Source organism: Octodon degus, unplaced genomic scaffold (assembly GCF_000260255.1).
Source record: "Octodon degus isolate 3935 unplaced genomic scaffold, OctDeg1.0 scaffold00039, whole genome shotgun sequence".
NCBI lineage: Eukaryota > Metazoa > Chordata > Mammalia > Rodentia > Octodontidae > Octodon > Octodon degus.
In genome coordinates, this window is record NW_004524615.1 from 2,094,251 (window position 1) to 2,102,951 (window position 8,701).

At 54.7% G+C, this 8,701-nt stretch overlaps 1 long non-coding RNA gene across 1 annotated transcript in view; it reads right to left on the reverse strand.

Annotated features, from left to right (window-relative positions):
- Positions 1 to 8,313: 8,313 nt before the first annotated feature.
- Positions 8,314 to 8,701, reverse strand: part of LOC111816763 — a 21,501-nt gene continuing 21,113 nt past the window's right edge. Inside the window, exon 3 of the long non-coding RNA XR_002821101.1 lies at positions 8,314 to 8,638. This is a non-coding gene — a long non-coding RNA (uncharacterized LOC111816763). The remainder of the gene's footprint in view (positions 8,639 to 8,701) is intronic.

Below are 8,701 nucleotides of genomic sequence, written 5' to 3' on the forward strand. Positions count from 1 at the left end.
TCAAGTCTACTCTGGGCAACTTGGCAGCACAGTGAGACCCTGTCTCAAAATAAAAAATAGTTCAAAGGGGGCACTGAGCTGTAACTCCATGCAAGGGCCCTGGGTTCCATCCCCAGTTCTGCAAAGATAGATAGAAGTGAAGGAGAGCACTGATTTCAGCCTGGCTTGGGCACCCCGCATGGAGCTGCCACCCTCTCCACTGCTTCCCTGCAGAGACCTCTCCCTGTGCTGTGCACCACAGCCTAGTGCCTTGCCTGAGGTCTGTTACCAAAGGCACAGAGAGCTGAGCTGTGTCCCAGATTCCTTGAAGCACCAAGACCTGGCTCCCTGGGGCCAGACGGATGGATAGACAGGTGGGTGGACGAATGGATGGATGGGTGGGCGGATGGGTGGGTGAACAGGCAGACAGATGGGTGGATGGACTGCTGGCTGGCTTGCTGGCTGAAGGAATGAAGACATGAAGCAAACAGGGGGACTTGGAGTGCCGCGACCACTCTGCACAGGACCCGGACCCTGGGCCAGCAGCTGGACGCCCTGCACTCCTGGATCTGGAGATCTGCCCTGCCCATTCCAGGGAGGAGGCACAGAGGTTTAAGAAGCAAAGAGGCTCAGGATGCTGCTGTCAATGGCCTGGAAACTTAGAAAGCAACAAGGAAACCTAACTTCTTGGCGAAGAACTGATACAAGGGAAGAAACTCAAGGTAAAGAGCCAGGTGGGGCAGTGCATAGGTGCGCTCCCAGTACACAGGAGGCCGAGGCAAAACGATTGCTGGGAGTGAAAAAAGAAAAGTACCTCAGGGCAAGAGAGGCAGCCCGCAGAGAGTCCCACTGCACCATGACCTGCAGGGCAGCGGGTTGTCTTCTGTGCTTGGGAAGTTACCGGTCCCTGGGCTCCTCAGACACAGCTCGAGTACTGGGGTTGGTGGCACGTGCCTGTCATCCCAACCCTCAGGAGGCTGTCAGCAGGGTGGCCATGAGTTCAAGTGTTGCTTGGGCTAGTGAGTTCAAGGCAGCCTGAATTGCAGAGTGAGACCCTGTGTGTGTGTGTGTGTGTGTGTGTGTGTGTGTGTGTGTGTAAGAGAGAGAGAGAGAGAGAGAGAGAGAGAGAGAGAGAGAGAGAGAGCGCTAGAGCTCGAGGTGCCTCATGTGATCTGCCTGAGTGCAACTCTTCCTAGCAGTTTTTCTGCAACTCCTTTGGTCTCTGTGAAGAGTGGTTATGGCATCAAACCCTGAGGGGTTTTGAGGTAAACCTCTGATTTTACTCAGGTGATCCTCAGAATCTTACTGTGTTCTCTAAATCTCTTCACTTTCCTCCTTTCCAGAGTGCAAGATCCAGCTTAAGTCTGTCTTGGTCTTACGGCTGTATCTAGAGGTCCCCCAGAGCCTCACGCACTCCGAGGCGGGGCTCCTCCCAGCTAGATCGATTTAGAGTGTGCGGTGCTGGGACTCAGGGTGGGCAGCACTGAATTAGTCCTCTGGTCTGGATTAGCAGATTCTGGGTGTGGGACTAGAAGTCCCTCCCCCGGTGAGATGTAAGGCAGGGAGGGCAGGCAGGGTCCCTGCCAGTGCTGACGCCTCCTGCCTGCCTGCCCTGGGCTATTTCTCTCCTTCGACACCCCTTGGCCCTGCTGCCCTGCCTCGGAGCCCAGCAGCGGCCACGGACTGAGCCTCTGCAGACTGTGACTGAAATAAGCCTCTCCTCCCTCATTGTGTGGGCATGGGGCATTGTCCTTCAGCAACAAAAAAGTAACTAAGACACCGGGTGACCTAATTAGCGCCCCAGTCGGGCACCCTGTGCTGCAGGTGGAGATGAAGTGTGCAGGCTTTTCCAAACCTCTCCTGGACCTCATCACTGCCCTGGCCCACTGTAAAGAAAACAGTGCGGCCATCATCGTGTGGGGCCACTCCTGGAGTCCCAGTGCTCTGGGAAGCTGAGGTAGCTTCAGCCAGGAGGAGAGAAAGTTCAAGTCCAGCCAGGGCAACTTAGAAACAGCAACATGCCACCTGGATGTGAAACATTTTGTATAAGCACTAGGAGGGCTGAGGGAGGAGGATCGAGGAGTTCCAGGGAGGGAGGAAGGGAAGAGAAGGAGAGGGGAGGAAAGGGGAGAGGAAAGGAGAGGAAAGGAGAGGACCACCCAGGCATCCTTCTGCCTCAGCCTCCCCAGTGCTAGGGTGACAGGTTGCGGCACTGCCCCAGGCTATCTGAAGGACACCTTCCTATGAGTTCTGACCCTTCCCAGTTGTTTCAGCCATACATAGATATAGGTGCCGTGCTGGCCTCAGCGCTGTTTATAGACTAGACCGTGCCAGACTAAGAGGCCCTCGGGTTCAGGAGAACAGTGAATCTTGCACAAACTCGAAACAAACAAATGACCTCGGACTAGGATTGGTACCAGGCCCAGAGCAGCTCACCTCCAGCTTCCTAGTTCTCAGCCACCCTTTGGGCTGTGTGCTCCGTGAGTGCTGTGGATCCAGCTCTGCAGGCTTTGTCTTAAGGACGCTGCCTTGCTGCGAGACTCTCTCTCTCTCTCTCTCTCTCTCTCTCTCTCTCTCTCTCTCTCTCTCTCTCTCTCTTCTGTTCCTGAGACAAACAGTGATGCTTTGAAAGTTAATTCAGGAAATAATAGAGTGTTACTCTTTTTTTTTGTGGAACTGGGGACTGAACTCAGGCCCTTGCGCTTGCCAGGTAAGCCTTCTCCCTGGCCCCTTACAGTGTTCACTTCTTTTTTTTTTTTTTTTTGCGGAACCGGGGATTGAACTCAGACCCTTGCTCTTGCCAGGGAAGCACTTATTCTACTGAGCCATCTCCCCGGCCCCAACAGTGTTCACGTCTGATGAACACCTTTTTGCCAGAATAAGGAAACCCCTTTTATTCACTTTTATTTTTATTTTTTTGTGGAACCGGGGATTGAACTCAGGCCCTTACTCTTGTCAGTGAAGCGCTTATTCCACTGAGCCATCTCCCCAGCCCCTTTTATTCACTTTTAAAGATGACCTTCGAAAAATAATAAGGTAGAGCTGAGTGTGGAAGTGCATACCTATAATCCCAGCGCTAAGAAGGCTGAGGCAGGAGGATCGTTGTGAGTTCCAGGCTAGCTTGGGTCCATCGTGAGACCTTGTCTCAAAAGAATTAAAATATGACAGGGCTGGGGTAGAGCCCCGCGGTAGCACACACAGTCGCCTAGCATGCACGAGGCTGTGGGCTTGAGTCCCACACTATACTGCAAAAATAATAATGCAAATATTATTATTAGCTTTTACAGATACATCCTCTGGCTCTGTTGACAGGACGATACCTGTCCCTTTTAATCAACTAACACCATCAGCCAAATCCTAGCTCTTTCGCCTCAGACTCTTATAGTAACTCTGGGTCAAACTCCCCGCCGTCTCGGTGCTGAGTATTTTCGTGCTCTGACAGGCTATGAAGTGTAGGCTGGCCTTGAACCCACTCGACACTCAGGCTGGTCTCAGACTTGCAGCACTGGGAAGGCTGCCGCAGGAGGAGCTCATCCGAGTCTCTATGTGAAGTCCTCTTTAGTTCCGCGTTGTCTGTTTCACCAGTCTTGACGAATTTGGCCCGCCGAGACAGCGTAAGTTGCGACAACCCAGCCGCGCCTGCGAGGGGCGCCCCAGGCGGGAGGTGCTGGGTTTCCCTAGCAGGCTGGGCGAGGCCCAGGTCCTGCGGGCCTCCACCGAGCCCGCCGATTTGAAATCCTGCCGGGACCTGTTTTCAGGTGTCAGGAGCAGCTGCTCGAGGCTGTGCGGGCACACGGCGGCTTCCACCCGGAAGCAGCGAGCTATCTAGGGCTCACTGCTGGCCTCTCTCACTCTCTGGGCTGTGCCATTTGCCACCTTGAAGAGATTTCCTAACACTGAAAACCATAAATAACAAAGGCAAGGCCTTTCTGAGACGGTCTTGCTACACAGCTTGGGCTGGTCTTGAGCTCACTTTGATACCTCGGCTGACCTCGACCTCACAGTGATCGTCCTGCCTCAGCCTCCCTTTCGAGGGCTGGGGATCATCCTGCCTCAGCCTCCCTTCCGAGGGCTGGGACTACGGGTGTGCACCACCAGGCCCGGCTCCCTGTCAGAAGATCGGAGCCCCTCCTGTGGAGGTGCGCAGGCAGCCATAGCGCTCTGGGAGGAGCTCTGCAAAAACCACGGCAGGGGGCAGGGGGTGCAGGAAACAGCCCTGGCTCGGGCTGGCAGTGTGCGAAGGAGGCAAGCTCCCCATGGCGAGGGCAGCTGGGGGGAGCGGGCACGGCCCCATGCTCAGGTTGACCACTGTCCTGGGGTGGACACAGCCACAGGAGGAGTGAATCGCACTCAGCAGGACAGGTCCGGGGATATCACGGCCTGCGTGCCACTGGTGTGATAAGAAAGTGCAGCCGGTGTCTCGCTGTGCAAGATGTGTTATAGTGAGGGACACACGGCCACGGAAGCCTTGCAAGCCTCTCCTCACTTCCCACGTACTCCTCCTGACACAGGGAGAAACACTGGTCTCCGGTGGGTGACCTCCAAACGATAGGGGAACCTCCAGATGACACAGGGAAAAACGATCTCCCGACCTGACCTGCGCGAGTTCCTGTTCTCTAAAACTGAAGAATGAGTTTTAGGAACAAACGGAGGTTATAAGCAGAATATATTTATTGAGGGAAAGAAAGCTCCTGTCTGAGAGAGGGACAAGAGGGGGGCCCGAGCGGGTTGTTCCCCAGGAAGCTGGCTCTTTTAGGGACGTCTATAGTGTGAAACCATGTGGGGCAAAGGTAGAGAAAATGGGAACTCCCTTAGGTGGACAAGAGGTGGGACAAAGCTATGGTCACCCAATGGGATTACAAGCACCATTGCTCAGGTAAAATTGATTAGGCCCAGCACCAAATGGGGTAACGAGTCACGTAGTAAGCGGGCATGAATGTAGCACAGGACTTACCAGGTAGCCAGCCAGTAGTAGTGGGATTAATGATTCTTCTGGCTCCCTCAGGGTGAGGATCAATCTCAGCTGCCAATCTTTAGGGAGGTCGGCATTTGTTTGATCTTTGGTCTTTAGGTCTGCCCACTGAGGGAGCATCTGCCCTTCCCAGAGTTGCAAGCTATCTTGTCTTTTGTGCTGTCTCCTTGAGGGCCTGGCCCTGTCTGACTGCCTATAATATTTCTATCTAACTCGGCTGCCTACAACACTCCCACCGTCCTTGCTGCTTCTGGCAGTAACTCCGGGGACCCTTTCCCAAAGGTCTTTAGCTGTGCTGTCCTGGGCCTCATGTCCTAGATGGACTCAGCAGATTCCCTTTCGTGCTTATTCTGACTGTAGGGGAGGCCAGAAGGTACATGATCCCAGGTCCCGTGATTAAGGTGGATGAGGACACAGCACCTTGTTTTTACAAGCCTGCCTTTCTGGTGGATGGCGCCAGTCACTGTGTTTTTGATCACACTTGGTAAAGACCCCAAGGAAGGAGGACACCAGAGCTGCTGCAGGAAGGAGTGGGAACTGAGTCTCAGGAGCGGGTCTCTGAGTTACACTGCTGACTGTCTGAGCCACTGGGAAGGGTCACTGACAGTAAAGGAGGAAACCACAGTGGGGTACTAGTCACAGGCCATCTTTGCTTAGAGTCTGAGGCCCTGGTGACAGCCACTGGATGGCCTGGGATCCCTGCTCCAGGGTGACTTGGCCACTGGGCTCAGCCCAGCTGCAGGAGCCCTGGGCAGTGCAACCCCCTCTGTCCCTGAGCATCTGCAGAGAGGACGATGTCCCTTGAGCCTTGGCTGCAAAGGCCAAGCCCACTTGGGAGTATGGGCTTGCTGCCGCTAACTCACATGGGCCTTTCACGCTGGCCTGTGTGATGTCCAGGGCCAGCCAGGCCACTGGCGGGGACCGACAAGTATCCACGCTAGCTACTCTTGTCTTGGCTTTACCCTTACAGGGACCTAAACTGACTGTAGCAAAATCACAAATCAGGAGTAAAAAGCAAACCTCGGCCACAGTTCTCGCCTGGAGACAGCTCCCACCCACCCACCCCTCGGCTCATTGGCCATGCCCCTGGGCATACACGGATGCTGGCCTCTTGATGGCCGCTTCACTCCAGAAGGGAAACCCTAAAATCAGGCATTGAAAAGTTCGCGGGTTTTGGCTGCACCGGGGAGAGCCCAGGGCCTTTGCACTGAGCTCCAGCCCCAGCCCCTGTTGTTTTCCATTCTGAGATGGGGTCTCCTCAGGTGGCTAGCATGTCTGAGCTGAGCTCCTGCTTGCCACTGCTCTGCCTCAGCCTTCCAGAGTGCTGGAATTACAGGTGTGCACCAGCAGGCTGGCGGGGGAAGGATTTAAGTGGAAGGAGTCGGAGTAAAGTGCCCCCAAAGCCAGTGATTTCTCATGGTCACTTTCTGTAAAAGGTGGGGCAACTAAGATACCACCGAAGATGGAGGCCGTAGGAAAGGGCAGGTGGTAGCGGAGGCCGAGGGCCATGCTCCCCGCACCACCACCCTGTGTGCTCCCGTTGTTGGCCCTCGCCCTCCATGCCTGTCAGGACTTAGCAAAGGTACAAGAGAGGCATGTGTGGTGCACACCTGCCTGTGATCCCAGCACTGTAGGAGGCTGAGACAGGAGGACTGCTGTGAGTTCAAGACCATCCTGGGCTACATAGCAAGACTGTCTCCAAAAAGCAAAATAATCCCCCCAAATTCCCACATATAAACTGGAGGCTGTAAGAAAAGGGGAGAGGTTGGTTAAAAACTGCACTTTCAACTTGGTTTTTCTGTAAATACAAAACTCCTGAAAAGGCATCTTAAATGAAGAATGTCCTTTCCTGCCTCTCCCCTCAGCCCAGCCCACCGCCCTCTCTGTATCTGCTGGCCATCTGGCCTCTGTCTGTCTCTGCCTTGCACAAATGCATGTCTAGAGATAAGGAACTTTTATCTCTGAGCAAATGGAAGGATGCTTGTGCAATGGAGCGATTAAAAGACAGGAGATGGGCACGGTGGCACATGTCTGTCATCCAGCAGTCAGGGGGCTCAGGCAGGGGGATCGCTGTGAGCTCAAGGCCAGCTTGGGCTACATAGTGAGACCCTGTCTCAAAAAACCAACAGAACTGAGCTGGGGAGATAGCTCGGCGGTCTAAGCACCTGCCTGGCAAGCTCAAGAACCCAAGTTTGATCCTCGGTACTACATGCTATGCCTGTCACCGAAACCAGGTGTGGTGGTGCACGCCTGGAATCCCAGCATGGGGGAAGCTGACACAGGAGGATCACTAGGAGTCTGAATTGCACTGTGAGACCCTGTATCAACAACAGCAATAAAATAAATATATAAAACAAATCCCCACAAAAACCGAAACCAGGAAACACACAAGGCCAGCGGGGCTCTCCGTGTGAGACCCACTCAGGTCTCAGGGTTTGTCTAGCCTTTCTCTAAAAGCAACTTTTAGTTCCACTTTTACATTTTTATTTATTACCACTGCATACTGTGAAGTGCATTTTAAAAATTATTCATTTAAGGAGCTTTTCTTTGGGAAGTACTCATTTTACTTAATAGATTCTGAGGAGGCTGGGGAGATAGTTCAGAATAAGCCTTTGCCTGGCAAGCGCAGGGTCCTGAGTTCAATCTCTGGTACCTAAAAAAAAAAAAAAAAAAGAGTATGAAATATAGACTATTTCTCTACTGCCACTCAGCTGTGTATCAATTTCTATGCAAATGTCATATTTTGTTTTAGCACATGCATTTTTTGCTTTTTAATTTTTTTTAAATTGTATTTATTTATGTGTGTGTGTGTGGCCAGCTCAACCCACCAGGGGGCGGGGCTGGCTGGCATCTGGTGCTGGGGGATTGAACCGCGGTCCCTGTGCTTTGCTAAGCTTGTTCTAAGTAGGAGCTTTAGACCACTGAGCCATCTCACCAGCCCCTGCTTTTTAATTTTTTGAGACACAGTCTTGCTATGCAGTTCAGGTTGGCTTTGAGCTCACCGTGATCCTCCTGCCTCAGCCTCCTGAGCGCTGGAATTACAGCCCCCTGCCCAGCTCTGTCCCGCAGTGGCCAGCGCCTCCAGCTCCTAAACCCCTGGGCTGCGCAAGGCCCCGAGACCCCACAGAACAGCCAATCACCCAGGCGGAGAGCACTGGGAGGAGACCGGTAGGACGCGTGGGCCTCGAAGGACAAGTACTTCCCAAGTCCTGCACAAGGGCTCCGGAGCGTGCAGATCGTGCCCCTTCCAGACGGGTGCGCAGGGAGGTGTCGGGACCCTTCTCCTGGGGACAGCGCGGACTCGTCCCCAGTGGCTCCGCACCCCAGAATGCCTGCAGGTGGCCAGGTCCAAGCGCCGCGCGTCCAACCCGTGTGCCCAGCTCCCGGCGTCCTCTCCGCAGCTACGCGGCGCCGCGGCTTACTCGCGGGGCGCGCTCCCCGGCCTGGCTCGGCCACTGCTGTCGCCTCCGGTCCAGCGTCACCTCTCAGGGGGACCTCCAGCACACGAAGGGCGGACTCCTCACACTGGCTGGGGGGCGGGGAAGTGGGCGGAGACGGCTTCAACGGCTGTACTGCCAGGCCCGAGAGTCCCACGGTCCGCGACGCTGAGGCCGGAGGGTCGGAAGCTGGGGCCGCCCATCGCGGGCCGTTTAGCGACAGAGCGCTATCCTGACTCAAGAGAGAAACCTGCGGACCGGCGAGGGGTGCAGGAGTACCGGGAAGAGAGCGGGCGGGGCGGGGCGCGGGGCG